The sequence below is a fragment of the Dipodomys merriami genome, unplaced genomic scaffold (genome assembly GCF_024711535.1).
Source record: "Dipodomys merriami isolate MVZ:Mamm:240054 unplaced genomic scaffold, mDipMer1.0.p SCAF_171, whole genome shotgun sequence".
Lineage (NCBI taxonomy): Eukaryota > Metazoa > Chordata > Mammalia > Rodentia > Heteromyidae > Dipodomys > Dipodomys merriami.
Genome location: NW_027203060.1, coordinates 1311295 through 1330488, shown reverse-complemented (window position 1 = coordinate 1330488; position 19194 = coordinate 1311295). Strand labels below are relative to the sequence as shown.

General features: G+C 38.7%; 1 non-coding gene across 1 annotated transcript; it reads right to left on the bottom strand.

Annotated features, from left to right (window-relative positions):
* Positions 1–18613: 18613 nt before the first annotated feature.
* Positions 18614–18720, bottom strand: LOC138829419 (U6 spliceosomal RNA). The gene has a single exon (XR_011372594.1). It is a non-coding gene; the product is annotated as a U6 spliceosomal RNA (small nuclear RNA).
* Between the last annotated feature and the right edge of the window lie 474 nt (positions 18721–19194).

Sequence of the window (19194 nt, the reverse complement as noted above, 5' to 3'; positions counted from 1 at the left end):
TTCACCTTCATAAAAGCAACAAAAATAAATGAAAACTACAAAAGAAAACAATGAGCCATAAAGTGTGGTCCACATGTTTTATCCAGATACTGAAAGGTAGTAGATGTGAGAGGTTGCAGTGGTCAGGACAAGTTTGGCCTCCTATATAACAAGCAGACTCATTTTGGGGCACTTACTCAAATGATCACAAACAAGACCATACTAACGCTCCCAGCACAACTATATTTATGGCAGCATTATTTACCATAGCTAAGATATTGAACCAATCCAGATGCCCCTCAGTAGATGAATGGATCAAGAAAATGTGGTATATATAACACAATGGAATTCTATGCCTCCATCAGAAAGAATGACATTGCCCCATTTGTTAGGAAATGGAAAGACTTGGAAAAAATTATAGTAAGTGAAGTAAGCCAGGCCCAAAGAAACATAGGTCCCATGGTTTCCCCTATTTGCAATTACTAGTGTATGTCTGAAACAAGCAAAGACGGTCAGATAAGTTGATGTTAGGCGAAATGAACCCCAAGATAAGGACTCATGTTTTTTTTCTTTCTTGCGATTGTTTCTAACATATTTATAAGATCATTTCTTTGTTGCTTTGTATGTCCCTCCCCAATGCTATAACCCCTGTTTTCACTGTATTTGATGTTGGTATAATTTGGGGAGGAGAAGGGGAAAAACAAAATTGTTTAAATAGGAATACAAGTGGACCCATTGCAACAATGAGACATACAAGATGTTATGTCGAAAAATGAACTTTACAACTTTGGCACAAGGTGGAGGGATGGGAAGGGATGGGAAGGGAGGAGGCAACAATGCTTGATAAGAAATGTACTCATTACCTTGCCAATGTAATTGTAACCCCTCTGTATGGTATTTTCACAATAAAAAAAGAAAACAAAAGAAATACATGAATACACAAACATATATACATACATATGCAGAAATGAGTGAGATGTATGATACATATATAGAAATGAAGAAATACACAAATGAATCACTGAAAATGAATCTGAACACACTATTAAAACCAATGGCTCAGTTAACACATACAGTATCAAGTAAGGAATACAAATCACCACAGCAGAGACAGGAAAGATTAGCACAAACTAAGATACGTCAACTCAGAAAAGAGAAACCTGCACAATCTACCTGGGCAGAAAACTCTAGAAGATTCCCTTTAGAAGAGTATTTCACAAAAACAGCCAACCTGACATAATGGTTCAAGTCTAGGTGTTCAAACTATCTGATATAGGAAGCACACTTCTACCTCAGAGATCACATCCAAGTTAAAAGAAGAAACAACAACAAAAAGCAACCTTAAAAGACAACTGTGAAAAGCTATCTAACTATAACCAGATAAGATGATGCTAAACAAAATGAACCCCAAGTTAGAGATACAAGAGGTTTCATCCTTGGTGCTGTTGTTTTTTTGTATTTATAATGTACTATGTGATTTTTTGTTTCTCTTGTATGTTCTTCCCCCATTGTATAAGCCAAATTTTCACTACTCTTGTATATACATTATTCTAATTTGGGGAAGGGAAGGGAAATAATAAAAAGCTTAAATAAGGATCCAGGTTGAGCCACTGTAACAATAAGATATACAAGAAATTATGTTGAAAATGAACGTTACAACTTGGGTGGGGGGAGAGGAAGGAGTTGGGGAGTTGAGGAGGTGGGGAGGGAAGGGATTGTAGGTGACCAACAAAGGAGGAGGTAACAATGCTCGATAGGAAATGTACTCATTACCTTACTCAGGTAACAGTAACCCCTCTGTACAGTATCTGTGCAATAAAAGTACATTGTAAAAAAGACAACTGTGTGACAGAAATGGGGGTGTCACATGTGTGATCTAGATACTAAAAGGGGGTAGATGTGAGAGGCTGCAGATGTCAGGACATTTCTTGCCTTCTGTATAACAGACAGACACATACAAAAATATTTATTGAAACACACTTTTTAAATAACTATAAAAGATGTAAGATTATCAATGTGAAGAACTCATGTTAATGCCCCATTTTGAGGGGCTTATGATCTATGAAGACGTCTGGCACAAAACTGCACTGGACACGACTAATCGCAAAGTAAGAAAACACCAGGCTGCAAAGATGCATGGTGTACCATGCTCAAAATAAAAGTTATCAATTGAGAGATACATGCATACATCAATAAATATATATATATTTATCTAAAAATGACAGAATGATTGGCAATCGTGTAATGGAGATCACAATGAAAAACCAAAAAAAGAAAAGTGGAAAACGTTTACCAAAATCTTCTTCAGTGAATGAGAAACAGAATTACACATATGTGGTCCATATAATGGGAGACACGTGGGGAGGATGGACAGTTCAGGACACAGCTGGCTGAGATTGCACACACACAAAAAACAACATATCCAAAAGTTGTTCATACAGACATTCAAACAATCAGTCTAATAAAACTCTAGGTAAGGATGCACTTGGAACAATTGCAAGAAACAATATTGAAAACACAGTTACTGACGATGTGGAGATATGTAGATGCAATGTAGGGAGAAAAATATAGGAGACATCAACAACTAAACAACCACAAAAAAGGCACACTGGAAGGATCCTTCATGACTTCCATGTGCAAAGAATTCACTAAAGCAGACAAAAAATATATACGTGAATCTGATTACATGCTTATATATATAAATAAAAACAAAAAAATTAATTAGTTGAGAAACAAAAAATTAGGAATCAAGTAAACAATGTTCTGGAGTTGAAATCCCAGTGCAGGCCCCTTATGAGAATTGAGAAGGAATCACCACAAACCACTTCCATGATTCCCCACCAGTGGCCCTAGGTGGCATCCAGGTCCTGGGATGCAGTGGCATCAGGCTGGGGATTTCTTGCTCTGAATGTGGCAGACAGGGACACCTTGGCTCAAAAAATAATGACAAAACAAACATGTCAATAAGAAATACGTGAATACACAAACACATGTACATACATATGCAGGGACAAGTCAGACACATTATAGACAGAAAATAAGAAATATACAAATAAATCACTAAAAATGAAACTGGACACACAGGTAAATCCAATGGTTCTAAAGACACATACAGTATGAAGAAAAAAGATATATATTAAAACAGCACATACAGGAAATTTTATCCCAAACATTGAATCTTCTAATCAGAACCTGGGCAGAAAATTCCATGAGATTCCCTCTAGGAGTACATTTTTTAAAAAAAAGATCCAGGCTGGAAGCATGTTACAAATATAGGGGTGCAAACTGACTGAGATAGCAAGCACAGCTCTTCTTCAGAGGTCACATGTAATTGGAGAAAAGAAAGAAAAACAAAAAGCACCCTATTAGACAGAAATGGGTGTTCAGATGTGTGTTCCAGAGACTGAAAAGTGGTAGATGTGGGAGGCTGCAGAGGTCAGAACATGTCTGGCCTTCTGTGTAACATCCACACTCACAAAGCCAAAACCAAAACCAAAAACATAACTACTGAAATACAACTTTACACAACACAATTTTTCAATGACTAGAGCTCAGCTCAATTCCCCATGTTGAGACTCTTATGATCTGTAAATGTGTCTGGACACAAAAATGAACTGGACACCACTAATATAGCACTAATAAATAGCCACACTGTACAGATGCTTCAAATCTTCTTGGGCCATATGTGGAGTATTATATTCAGAAAACAATTGTTGATCCAAAGATACATGCATGCATACATAGTTCAAGAAAACACAGGATACATGGAAATCATGTAGTGTAGATCACAGTGAAAAACAAAAAGAAAACATGAAAAAGAATTATCAAAATCAATTTGATATGTGAAAAACAGGTGTGCGACCCAGGTAATAAGAGGAAGGTGTAGAGGCTGGATAGTTCAGGGTAAACTGACTGAGATTGCAATACCCTGTCTTACAAAACAAACATCATGTCCATAAGTCACTCATGCAGACTTTCAATCAACCAGACATATAAGGGAAAAAACAAAATGCTTAAATAGGGATGCAGGTTGACCCATTGTAACAATGAAATGCACAAGACAATATGCTGAAGAACAAACTTTACAATTTAGGAGGGGGGGCATTGGGGAGTGTAGTTGTGGAGGTGGGAGGGAAGGGATGGAAGGAGAAAATCAAAGGAGGAGGTAACAATGCTTGATAGGAAATGTACTCATTACTTTGCTCATGTAACTGTAACAGATAAGTTGATGTTAGGCGAAATGAACCCCAAGATAAGATTCCAATGATTTTTCTTTTTTGTGATTTTTACTAGCATATTTATAAGATGATTTCTTTGTTGCTTTGTATGTCCTTCCCCCACGGTATAACCCCTGTTTTCACTGTATTTGATGTTGGTATAATTTGTGGAGGGGAAGGGAAAAAACAAATTGTTTAAATAGGGATACAGATGGACCCATTGCAACAATGAGTTGTACACGATATTATGTTGAAAAACGAACTTTACAACTTTGGTGGGGGGGAAGGGGGGAAAGGGGGGAAGATGGGAAGGGATGGGAAAGGGAAACAAAGGAGGAGGCAACAATGCTTGATAAGAAATGTACTCATTACCTTGCCCATGTAATTGTAACCCCTCTGTACGGTATTTTTACAATACAAAAAGAAAATAAATACAAAACAAACTTGACAATAAGAAGTACCTGAATGTACACACACACACACACACACACACACACACACACACACACACACACACACACACAAGGATGAATCACATGCATGATACATACATAGAAGAGAATAAATACACAAAGGAATCTCTAGAAAAGAACTGAACACACAGGTAAATTCCATGGCTCAAATGACACACACAGTATGAAGAAAAGGATAAAAATCACCACAGCAGAAATGGGAAACCCAAACAAAGATACTTGTACTCAGAACAGAGAATGTTGTACAATCAACCTGGTCAGAAAACTCAAAAACATTACCTCTAATGGTATGCTTAAAGGATAAAACCTTCAGGAAAATGGTCGAAGTCTAGGAGAGTAAACCGATTGAGATAGCAAGAACAGTTCAGGGGAAGGATAGAAAGGAGATGTGAAAAACTTAAAAATAAAAATGCTTAAATTATTATATAGGTATAAAGAGGAAGTCCTGCTATTAAGGAATTTAAGTCTAAGAGGTTTAAAATTGAGTAATAAATTTCTGGTTTAAGTGTATCACAATATGGGGTTAAGGTCTAATAATCGACTATGGGTATATCTGAGGATGAGCAGAACAGCAATTAAGTCACACAAAGAAGAATGAAAGAAGAAAAAGTGAAAAGAATGAGAAGAAAAGAAGATAAAAGGATCAAATGGTCAATAAAGCTAAACAAAAAAAATTTTTTTAAAAAAAGAAAAAAGTACACAAACATATACCCCTAAAATAAAAATTATAAGAGGAAGAAAAAAAGTTAATAGAAAACACAAAATTTTTAAGTTAAAAATTAAAAAAAAGTTTTAGAAAAATATTTTTTATAAAAGTTACACAAAAAGAGTTCTTTGATTTTTTTTTTGGCGGGGGGGGGGGGAAATGGGAAGATCCTGGATCTCCCTTGTGTCCATAACCAGTCTCTTTTTAGAGTCTCTGGTCTGCTTGTAGTGTTTTATTTTCCTGTGGCTTGGATGGTTTCTTAAGTCAGTTTGTTTGAGCAGGCAGAAAAATGTTCTGCTTTACCCAGGGTTTTGTGATCCTCCTCGGAAGCTAGTTCAACGGGAGGGAGATCTGGTCTGAGTATCATAAAATAGGGAGATGGCTGTTTCCTCTAGTTTGGAGATGCTGTGATGATGCTAGGTTCTGGGTAGAGTTGGGGCCTTTCAGCAAGCAGCAGGTTTTCCCTGAGGAGCTAGCTTCTGAGACACTCACAGAGCCCAGCCTAGAGCCATTCTCAGGGTTTATGTTTACTGAATTTCAATTGATTGTCTAGGCTGCTGTAGGGAGGGGCAGCCTCTGGCTCTATTTACCCAGTGAAGAAAGCCACTCCTAGGGCTGGCTGCTGGAGCTGGGTGACTTTTCCCTGGGGGGATCTGAGCCTAGCAGGTCAGGTTAGGTTCCTGTGACCTGCTAAGTGACTCTTTTGTTTTCTTCCAAGGCTTGAGTTGGAGCTAGCTGCTCAGCCAGGCCTTTGTCAGTATCAAAGATGGAGATCTCCGGTAGTGGGGAGGGAGGGGTTGCCTTCCCTCCTCTGCTTCCTGAGAAGGAGTGAGGATGTCAGGTTTCTACTCACACTGGAGTCTTGGTGCCTGGGTCGTCTCTGGTCTGCAAACTGCAGGATGCAGATGTCTGCTCCTTGTCAGTTCTTGCTGGTGTTGAGTAGAATCAACTTGCCTGCTGCATCTGGCGCCTTTGTCCCGGACTCTCTGTGTTGCGGGTATGGCGGCTATGGCTGCTGCTGATGCCACTGCCACCTCAGCCATGGCTTCTGGCAAATGTTCAGATATGTCTCCTTGCCTGGATTTTCCCTCTCTGGCTTAACTCTCTTTCCTGTGATGGCACACTTGGTGTGATTCTCTGGCTTAGGACTCTTCACTGGAACACTAAAACTGCTTTCTATGCGAGAGCTTGTTTAGCCTCCAGCTTCTCCTCTGCCATCTTCCCGGAACTGCTTTCTACCTCTTAAGCTCTGAAACAAGGTCTCTATTCTCTTCCTACTATATATACCTCTCTTTAAAGCTGTTTTTACCCCCATATTATAATTACATCCAATTTTTCTTCTCAACTTAAATTTATATCTCTCCAGTCCTAACACTTCTCTATTTTCTCCAGTGCATGGATCTCTTATGGTTATCTGACCCAACTTGCAGTTTGTTCCATTTTGACTGAGTAAAAGGGATGCATCTTGTGAACCTTAATGTGCAGACTACTTAGAAAAACCCAGATCATCTCACAAGTTATAACTGTATGTAATCTCTACCCCAGAACCACAACATCCCTCTCCACATAAAGAAAAAAAAGAGCTAAATAGGGAAACACCTACCCATAATTCTGAAAGCCTAACATTTATACATCTACATGACACCGAGTTGGCTCCTGCCCTAAAAGACTGTACTATTGTTGTACCAGTGTGGTCATTTTCTCCAAATGGGTAGAACTAATGGCAGAAACACAAGAAATATGCCAATCAACTAACCCTAACACCATCTCCACATAAAAAAGCTATAGAGCAGTCCCAGAATGAACTAAAGGATAATGCTCAAGATATTTTAAAAGCAAGGCTGGTAACTCTGTTGAATGAAAAGTTGGAAACCCTGCATAAGGCTATTAGACAATGTAACGAGGCCAACCAGACACTAATATATGACTTCATGGCCTCCACAAATAAAAGGATAAAGGAACTCCAACAGAAGGAAAAAGAGTCCAATGAAAACATAGTAGCCCAGATAAAGGAGTAGAGGGTGAAGTCCAAAAGCCAACTCCAGCAGGTAAGGCAATCCATTCAAGACTTAAAAGAAAGCCACGTGCCAGTGGCTCACACCTATAATCCTAGCTATTCAGGTGGCTGAGATCTGAGGATCGCAGTTCAAAGTCAGCCCGGACAGGAAATTTTGTGAAACTCTTGTCTCCAATAAACCACCAGAAAACAGGAAGTGATGCTGTAGCTCAAGTGGTAGAGCACTAGCCTTGAGCTGAAGAGCAGAGGGACAGGGCTAAGGCCCAGAGGTCAAGCCCCACGACTAACAAAAATCCAACTTGAAATAAAAGCTCAATAAAGAGCTGGCCACCATTAAGAAAGACCAGTATGAAGAAAGGGAGATAAACAGAAAAGTAAAAGGCCTTGAAAGCAGAAGGGTGGAGGCAGATTACAGAATCTCTGAGGGAGAAGTTAGTTTAGACACCATAGAGAAAGAGAACATACACATTCATTAAAAAATAACAAGAAGGTTTTACAATAAAAGAAAGAAAACAGGACAAAACAACAAAACAGAGAAACCTCAGATCTAAACAATTGTATAGATCAACTAGACTTAACATTTACTGAATATTTCACCTAGCAATATCAGATTATACCCTCTTGTCAGCAGCACATGGAATATTGCCAAAATAGACCACATTCTAGGTCACAAAGCTAATTGGTCAAAATTCAGGATCAATAAAATTATGCCCTGCATTCTTTCAGACCACAAAGGAATAAAATTAGAATTCAACACCAAAAGCCACTAAAGGAGGCTGAACAACACACTGTTGAACCACTAGTGGGTCATGGAAGAGATTAGAAAGGAAATTCAAATGTTCATGAGATTTAACAAAAATGAGCACACAAACAATCAGCTCCACTTGGACACAGCAAAGGCAATACTTAGAGGCAAGTTTATAGCTCTGATTTCCTACATCAACACATTGGATAGATCTGAAACTAAAAATTTAATGAGACTCCTAAAGCTCCCTGAAAATGAGCAAAAAGTTAAATCTCTATCCAGAAGTTGAAACAAATAATTAAAATTAAATCAGAATTAAATGAATTAGAGTCCAAAAACCATAGAAACAATCAACAAAACAAAGAGTTGGTTCTTTGAAAAATATTAACAAAATTGACAGACCCTTAGCAAATCTCATCAGAAAAAGAGAACACACTCAAATAAACTAGAGATGAGAATGGAAACATCACTAGAGAAACAACCAAGATTCAGAACAAAAGAAAGGGATACTTCTCAAATTTTTATGCTAATAAGTTTCAGAAAATGAAAGATATGGACGAATTTCCACCAGATACTGATGTGCCCAAACTAAACCAAGATGACTTAAACCAACTTTAAAGACCCATATCAAGCATCAAAATAGAAAGATCAATAAAAGACTTCCCATCCAAGAAAAGTCCAGGACCGTTTGGATTTACAGCTGAATTCTACATGGCCTTCAAAGCAGAACTCACACCAATACTCCTCCAACTCTTCAATGAAATTGAAAATGAAAGTTCACTACCGAACTTCTTCTATGGAGCCATCATAACGTCATCCCAAACCAGGCAGGGACTCATCAAAGAAAGAGAACTATAGACCCATTATTCTTTGATGAACATCGATGCAAAATTTCTCAACAAGTTGTAAGCAATCAACTTCAACAATTCATCAAAAAAAATCATATACCACCGTCAAACATGATTAATTTCAGGGATGCAAAGCAGGTTCAATATTCACAAATCAATTATTATAATACAACGCATCTCGAGAGCAAGGATAAGAATCACATAATTATCACAATACATGCTGAAAAAGCATTTGACATGATCCACAACCCTTTATGATGAAGGCACTGGAAAAACTAGGAATCCATGGAACATTCCCCAATATACTAAAGGCAGTTTATGACAAAACTACAGCCAGCATATACTTAATGGTGAAAAGCTAAAGCCATTTCTTCTAAATTCAAGAACAAGAGAAGGATGTCCACTCTCTCCACTTCTCTTCAATTTAGCATTAGAATGCCTAGAAAGAGTAATAAGACAAGATGAAAACATAAAGGGGATCCAAATAAGGAAAGTTGAAATAAAACTCTCCCTCTTTGCAGATGACATGATCTTGTATTTAAAGAACCCCATGGACTCCACTCCCAAGTTACTTGAGCTGATCAGAAATGTTGACAAATTGACATGGTACAAAATTAACTGTCAGAAATCAATGGCTTTTCTGTATGATAATAACAAGAAGTGTGAAGATGAAATTGGGAAAGCAACCCCTTTTGCAATAGCCTCACAAAAAATAAAGTACCTAGTAGTTAACTAAAGAAAAGAAGGTCCTTTATGACAAAAACTTTAAAAACCTGAAAAAGGAAATTAAAGCAGAACTAAAGAAATTCTCCCCCCCACCAAAAAAAAGAAAAAAGTTCTCCCGAGCTCTTGGATTGGGAGGATTAACATCATGAAAATGGCAATACTGCCAAAAGCTAGCTACAAGTTCAATGCAATACCTATCAATATCCCAATCTCATTCTTTAATGAAATGGAAGTGATCCAAAAATTCATATGGAACAATAAAAGACCCTGAATAGCAAAAATGATCCTAAGCAGAAAGAACAGTGCTTGAGGAATATCAATTCCAAATTTCAAACTCTACTACAAAGTCATAATAATAAAACAGCTTGGTACCAGAACAAGAACAGACCTGAGGACCAATGGAATAGGAATGAAGACCCAGAAGTAAACCCATAGTCATATAACCACCTAATCATCGATAAGGGAGCTATAAAAGATAGAATGGAAGAAAGACAGCCTCTTCAGTAAATAGCGCTGGCAAAGTAGTTAACATCTGTAGAAAACTAAAGCTAGATCCGTATACATCACCCTGCACCCAAATCTACTGTGAATGGATCAAATACCTCAAAATAAAATCAGACATCCTGAAAATATTACAGGAAGGAAGAGGAGAAACTCAAGAGCTCCTGAACACAGGCCAAAATTTTCTTCTTTCTTTCTTTCTTTTTTTGTGTCCATCATGGGGCTTGAACTTTGTGCTTGGGTGCTATCTCTGCACTCTTCAGCTCAAGGTGAGTATTCTACAGCTTGAGCCACAGCGCCGCTTCCATTTTTCTAGTGGCTTATTGGATATAAGTGTCTCACCGACTTTTCTGCCCCAGCTGGATTTTAACCATGATCCTAGGACCTCAGAATTCTTAGTAGTTAGGATTACAGGCATGAGCCAAGGGGTCTGGCTTGAAATTTTCTTAATAGAGACCCAGAAACACAACAAATCAAAGAAAGTTTGGACAAATGGGATTGCATGAAACCAGAGCTTCTGCATGGCAAAGGACATAGCTAGCAAGATCAATCGACAACCCACTAGATCTTCACTAGCCAAAGAATGGACAAGGACCTCATATCTATTTAGAAGTCAAAAAATTAAATCCCCCAACAACAAATTCTCAAAGAAACAATATCCTGATTAAATAAGTGGGCTAAAGATTAAAGAGACTTCTATGAAGAGGAAATAAGAATGGTGAATAGATACATGAAGAAATGCTCAACTTTTCTAACCGTAAAAGAAATGCAAATCAAGACAACATTGAGATTCCATCTCACCCCAGTTAGAATGGCTATAATCAAGAAATCTAGTAAAAGATGCTGGAGGGGATGTGACCAAAAGGAACCCAATTGCATTGTTGGTGGGAAACTTGTTCAACCACTCTGGAAAGCAGTATAGAGGTTCCTCACAAGACTATACATAGAGCTCCCCTATGGCACAGCAATCCTACTTTTGGGCATTTGCCCAAACAATCAAAAACAAGGTCATAATAAAACTACCAGCACAATTATATTATAGAAGCATTATTTACCAAAGCTAAGATGTGGAACAACCCAGATGCCCCCAATAGATAAATGGATGAAAAAAATATGATACACACACACACAATCAAATTCTATGCCTCCATCAGAAAGAATGACACAACCCCATTTGTTAGGAAATGAAAACACTTGGAATAATTCATATTAAGTGAAGTAAGCCATACCCAAAGAAACATAGGTCCCATGATTTCCCTCATTTACAATATCTATTATATGTATAAAACAAACAGAAAAGGTCAAAAACAATGCACATGTGAACAGATAAGATGATGCTAAGTGAACTAAACACCAAGATAGAGACACAAATGGTTTTATATTTCTTGCTTTTGTTTTTAATATATTTATTATATGCCATGTGATTTTTGTTTCTTTTGTATGTTCTTCCACCATGGTATAACCCTTGTTTTCACTATATTTGATTCTGGTGCTCGGCATCTTGTATATATATTTTTCTAATTTTGGGAGGGGAAAGGAAATAACAAAATGCTGATATAAGGTTACAGGTTGACCCATTGTAACAATGAGATATATAAAACACCATGTTGAAGTGAAATTTACAACTTCGGGGGTGGGAAGGATGAGGGAGGATTTGGGAAGTTGGGGAGAAAAGGGATGGTAGGGGAAAAACAAAAGAGGAGGTCATAAGGCTGGATAGGAAATGTACTCATTTTCTTACTCGTAACTGTAACCCTTTGTACAATATTTTTACAATAAAAATATATACAGGAAAAAAAGGCCTGCAACTCAATTGATGACTCATCATTAGCCACTTCCGTCAGTCCCCACTGGTGGCCCCTAGATGTCATCCACGTCCTGGAAGACAGTGACAACAGGCTAGAGGTTTCCAGCTCTGACTGTAGCAGGAAGGGACACCTTGGCTCAAACAACAAAGACAAAACAAACATGTTAATAAGAAATATATGTATGAATACAGAAACACATGTACAAACATACACAGGGATGAGTCAGATGTGTGATACATACATAGGAACATATAAATACACAAATGAATCACTGGAAAGGAACTGAATTTACAGGTAAATCCCATGGTAAAAGATACATATAGTATGAAGAAAACAACATAAACCACTACCGAAGAATCAGGAATCTTTAGCCCAAACTGAGATACTTCTACTCAAAAGAGAGAACCCTCCAAAATCAACCTGATCAGAAAACTTCAGGAGATTCCCTCCAGCAATGTATTTTTTCAATTAGGCTGGGGGCTGGGAAGGTGGCTCAGTGGTAGAGTGCTTGTCTTACATGCATGAGTCCATGGGTTCAATTCCTCAGTGCCACATAAGCAGAAAAAGCCGGAAGTGGCACTGTGACTCAAGTGGTAGAGTGCTAGCCTTGAGCTAAAGAACTGAGGGACAGCATATATGCCCAGAGTTCAGGTCCCACAACTGACAAAACAAAAACAAAAACAAAAAACTAGGCTGGAAGCATAAGTTAATTGTAGGTGGGCAAAATGACTGAGGGAGCTCAAGAGAGACTTTTCAGAAGAAAAATGTCAATGTTCATCATCCCTGGCTTTAAAAGAAATGCAAATGAAAACAACACTGAGACACCACCTGACCCCAGTGAAAATGGTCTATAAAGACAAATGCTGGTGTGGATGCAGAGAAAGAGGAACTCTACTGCACTGCTGGTGGGAATGTACACTCATATAACCACTCTGGAAAGTAGTCTAAGTGTTCTTCAGAAAGCTAAACATAGACCTTCCCTATGACCCAAGCAAAACAGTCCTAGGCATATACCCCAAGCCAATGAAACTAGAATATGACAGGGACATATGCACCTCCATGTTCATTGCTGCACTATTTATAAAAGCCAAGATATGGAAACAACCCAGATGCCTCACCACAGATGAATGGATCCAAAAATTGTGGTACCTATATACAATGGAATTTTACACAGCCATTAGAAAGGACAAAACAATGGCTTTTTCAGGGAAATGGATGGAACTAGAACAAATGTTGAGTGAGAAAAGCCAAGATCAGAGAGACAAATGGCGCATGGTTTCCCTGGTATGTGGATGTTAGGTTCAAAATGCAACACGTTATGACAAAGTAAACATGACTCAAGATACGCATACACTGTGAATCCCAAAGAGGTCAGCCTTGGGAGAAAAAACCCAAATTTTAACACCCAAATACCTCTTCATATGTGCATAAAATAACATACAGACTGAAAAGAACCCCAAAGACAAGGAAACAAACAACCTCTTCTTAATTTGTGTTACTGTTTTTGATGACTTTATATTCTTTACCTCATATATGGTGTATACACGTGCACAGAATCAGTAGAAAGCAGATGAAAAATACAGAAAAGTGGGTCTCAGCTGAACTACACATTGATGAGAGTGAACTAAGCAACTCAAGGGTGGTGATAGGAAGGAGGGAATGAGAGAGAACAGCTGACACTAAGGAAAAGGAAAGAAATGTACATATCACCCACTCTGGTAGAAATAGTTTTATTGTTAATGTTTGTAGGGTTCATAAGCTTATCATTGTTAAAGCTAAAATGTGTTTGTGAAATTTGCAAAATATGACTACTCCACAATACTGTGCAATTTGTGTCATTTCTTAGTCTCAATAAAGAAATCTTTGAGGGAAAAAAAGACAACAGTGAGACAGAAAGAGGGGGTCCATATGTGAGATTGAGATACTGAAAGGTTGTAGATGTGGGAGGCTGCTGGGGTCAGGACATGCCTGGCCTTCCGTGTAACAGGAAGACCCATTGTCGGGAGCCAAAAGTTGAGTCTCTCAACATGATAGGCTTGACTATCTCACTGGAACATCTTGAGGCTGAGTTTACAGAATCCGACCCTCATTTTGCCCTAAGCAAACATCCTGCACTGCTACGGCCAATGAAAAAGCTTCCTTAACAGCCAATGAAAAAGCTTCCTTATTCCAAGCATATAAATACCCCTGTGTGAAAAATAAAAATTTGCAGCTTGATCAGAACCCTTGTCTTGCTGTCATTCTTCGTGTCTCTTGTCCCTTCATTCCTTCTAGCTTAGGTTCACTGCCCTTGTTGATGTCCTGCAGGTCTGGACAACTGGCGCCCAATGTGGGGCATGAGCCTCTGACTAAGGAAGGAACGCTGTCCTCTGGGAAAACTTGGCCAAGTACAGTCCGAGATCGCCTCGACAGACCCCACCGAGAGACAGATCCAGGAGGAGACTGAGGATGACGCAAGGTGAGTGACCCACCATGGGACAAGCAATGTCGTCACATGATCTATTTCTCTCTGGCCTCAAGGAGGCCCTCAAGATACCGGGAACGGGGGTTAAGAAAAAGGATTTAGAATTATTTTTCTCAAGGACTTGTCCTTGGTTCCCCCTTGAAGGAACCATAGATGCAAAAAGATGGCAAAGAGTAGGAGATTGTTTAACAGATTATTATGAAACCTTTGGTCCAGAAAAGGTTCCTGCTACTGCCTTTTCCTATTGGAATTTGATTAATGAAATTTTATACCAGTGCCAAGTTTAAACAGTTTTGTGCTATTTTTCATATTTGTCATACTACTGGGATTCCCTATAACACCCAAGGTCAGGGCATCGTAGAACGAGCCCACCACACCCTAAAAACCTGGTTTACTCGCCTCAAAGCCTCTGCCTTTTCATTTTCCACTCTTAGGGATCGCCTTACTCACACATTGTTCACCCTTAATTTTCTAACTCTGGACAATGAAGGCCACTCAGCAGCTGACAGGCATTGGCACCCATCTTCCAGTTCTGCTCGCCCATCTGTCATGTGGCAAGACCCCCTTACAGGCAAATGGAAGGGCCCAGATCCTGTTCTTATCTGGGGGCGAGGGTTCAGCCTGTATTTTAGATCAAGAACAAGAGGCCCCAAGGTGGCTGTCAGAATGCTTGATAAAACAGGTTAATGGCTTACCACAAACCGGGGGAAACCTTCCCCCTGAGGATGATTCCTTTTCTCTTACAGATGGAGCTAGAACTCCAGATGTGGACCTTCCTGTTTGAATTTATTAAACAGATTGATCTCTTGGCTTCTAAGCACATACAAGTTCATCACCATCGCCTTGATATGGCAGACCAAGGCATTGAGATCTAGGATTTACCCCAGGCTTTTAATTCGTGTTTTGCCATGAGCTTGTTCCAGTGGGAACCCCCCCTTCTTTTTTCTTATTTAGAAAACCCTTCTCCTTATTCATAACTCCTGACCATTCAATGGGCAAGACCTATTGCCATAAGGGATAGGTTCGCCCCTCCTCCTATAGGCCCCTCCGCTTGGGGGAGGATGCACCTATGGGAGGAAGAAAAAATGCTCTAATCAAGGGTGCAGGTAAGACTGCAGGGGGATGGATCCATGAGATCCCCAAACCCAAGACCCCTGAGTGGCAAGCTCTGGTGCATGACGGTTGTCATGCATACCCACAAACCATCTCCTCAAAAAACATCCCAAGGCCTGTAAAATTCCCCTCCCCAAGTGAGGACGCTCGCTCGGGAGCGGAGAAAAACCCTGGGCCCTTACAGGAACAGAGCCTCTGTCACCCCCTTATAAAGAGCAGCCAACAATTGATGGTCAATTTTCTAAATAAGAAAGGGGGAGATGTCGGGAGCAAAAAGTTGAGTCTCTCAACATGATAGGCTTGACTATCTCACTGGAACATCTTGAGGCTGAGTTTACAGAATCCAACCCTCATCCTGCCCTAAGCAAATATCTAGCACTGCTATGGCCAATGAAAAAGCTTCCTTAACGGCCAATGAAAAAGCTTCCTTATTCCAAGCATATAAATACCCTTGTGTGAAAAATAAAAATTTGCAGCTTGATCAGAATCCTTGTCTTGCTGTCATTCTTCGTGTCTCTTGTCCTTTCATTCCTTCTAGCTTAGGTTCACTGCCCTAGTTGACGTCCTGCGGGTCGGGACAACCCATAAAGGGAAAAAATAATTAAATCCACATTTAAACATTAGGAAATGTATGCATATGTCAATGAGCATAACTCATCTTGATGACCCATACGGAAGAGGTTATGATCCTTAAATATGGCCAACCAATTGAACATTATTAAAAAGTCAGGCTGAAAAATGATTAAAGTGTTCCTGGGACTTTTATGGCATAGCATATTAAGAAAAAAAGTACCAATCGCAGGATACATACATTCATATATACATCAATAAAAGTTCATATGTTTATCCAGAAAACAGAGTATAAGTGAACACCCAAAGCAAAGGAAATCATCTAGTGGAGATCAAAGTGAAGAGCGAAAGGAAGAATAAAAAGGTTTTATGGAAATCCTCTTCAATGGTTAAAGAAAGAGACCCACATGTATGATCCACGTAATGGGAGGCAGGTGTGGATGCTGGACACTTCAGGACACTCCTGGCTGAGGGGCAATATACTGTCTCATGAAAAAAAAAACAGCATGTCCATCAGTCATTCAAACCATCAGTCATATAAAACTCTAGCAAAGGAGGCAAATTGAACAATTTTAAGAAATATTACTGAAATTCAATTACTGAGGATGGGGAGATGAGTGAAAGTAATCGGGAGACAAAAACTTACTAGACACCAACAATCACACAGCTAGAAAAAGGCATGCTGGGATGATGCCTCAAGACTTCCAGTGATGTATTATTAACTAAGATATTCTTTGAAGCAAATACTGAACCAGACAGAAATACTAACTTAAAATGGTTGGTACATAGCTAGATATATAAGCATAAACCAGGAATAATTACTAAAGAGACTGAATTGTCAATAAGGTTAATAATATCCTGGAGTTCAAATATCAGTGAAGACACCAAATGAGAATTGAGGACTCACCACAAGCCACTTCCGTGATTCCCCAGTGGTGGCATCCAGGTCCTGGGAGGCAGTGGCATCAGGCTGGAGGTTTCCGCTCTGATTGTGGCAGGGAGGGACACCTTGGTCCAGAAAATAAAGACAAAACAAACATGTCAATGAGATATATGTGAATACAGAAACATATATACATACATATGCAGGGTTGAGTCAGGTGCATGATATATCCATAGAAATTAAGACATACAAAAATAAATAACTAAAAATGGAAGTGAACACACAGATAAATCCCAGGCTTCGAAAGACACATATATTATGAAGAAAACAATATAAATTATCACAGCAGAACAGGAAACTTGGCCACCCTAGGATTCTTCTACTCATAAGAGATAACACTGCAAAAATCAACTGACCAGAAAACTCCAGGAGATTCCGCTAGGAGCATTTGGTTTTTTTGTAATGTTTTCAAATACGTTTTTTATTATAAAAATAGTGTACAGAAGGGCTTACAGTTACATGAGTTAGGTAATGAGTACATTTCCTATCAACCATTGTTACCTTCTCCTTTGTTTTCCCCCTACCATCCCTTCCCTCACCACCTCCCCAACTCCCTCCCTCCCCCACACAAGTTGTAAAGTTTGTTTTCAACATAGTATCTTGTACATCTCATTATTACAATGGGTCAAACTGTATCCCTATTTTTCCTTTCCCCTCCCCAAATTACAAAAGTGTATATACAAGATGTAGGGCACTGATATCAAATACAGTGATAACAGGAGTTATACCATGGGGGAAGAACATACAAAAGAAACAAAAGAATCACATAGTACGTTATAAGTATGTTAAAAACAATAGAAAGAAAAAACCTACTTATGCCCCTGTCTTGGGGTTCATTCCACTTAACCTCAACTTATATGGCCATATGTACATAGCTTTTGACCTCTTCTGCTAGTCCTACATGTGTACTAGTTATTACAAATAAAGGAAACCAAGGGATCTATGTTTCTTTGGGCCTGGCTTACTTCATTTAATATAATTTTTTCCAAGTCTTTCCATTTCCTAACAAATGGGTAACGTTATTCTTTCTGATGGAAGCATAGAATTCCATTGTATATATATACCACATTTTCTTGATCCATTCATCTACTAAGGGACATCTGTGTTGGTTCCATATCTTAGCTATGGTAAATAATGCTGCAATAAACATAGTTGTTCTGGTAGCTTTAGTAAACACTTGTTTGTGATCATTTTGGTAAATGCCCAAATGTAGGATTGCTGGATTACAGGGGAGCGCTATGTGGAGTCTTTTCAGGAACCTCCATACTTCTTTCCAAAGTGATTGAACAAGTTTACATTCCCACCAACAATGCAGTAGGATTCCCGTTTGGCCACATCCCCTCCAGCATCTGTTGTTATTAGGTTTCTTGATTATAGCCATTGTAACTAGGGTGAGGTTGAATCTCAATGTTGTCTTAATTTTCATTTCTTTTATGATTAGAGATGTTGAGCACTTCTTCATGTATCTATTGGCCATTCTTATTTCCTCTTCAGAGAAGTTTCAAAAATATGGAACACTTCACAAATTTGCATGTCATCCTTGGGCAGAGGCCATGCTAATCTTCTCTGTATCATTCCAATTTTAGTATATGTGCTGCCGAATTTAGCACTTTCTTAAATTATTTTTTAAAATGTATTGTAAAGATGCTGTACAGAGGGGTTACAGTTACATGAGTTTTGTTGTTTACCCACTAAGCCCTCCCTCCACCATTCCTCCCCCCCAACATCTAATTTGTAAAGTTCATTTCTGACATTTCATGTCTTGTATCATTGTTGCAATGGGTGATCCTTTGTCCTTGTTTCAGCATTTGGTTATTCTCTTCCCTTCCCAAATTAGATACATGTATATATAAAGCAGGGAGTACCAGACTCAAGGACAATGAAAAATAAAATAAAATAAGAAGAAAGAACAAAAATACAATATATCAGCGACAATAAAGTCAACAACCAAAAAAAAAGACCTGTTATTTGCATGTCTTCAATTAGCATCATTTTGTATGTTCATATGTTCATAGCTATTGAGCTCTTATGATTCTCTGCCATGACTATCCTAGGCATATTCTAATTATTACAAATAAGGAAAC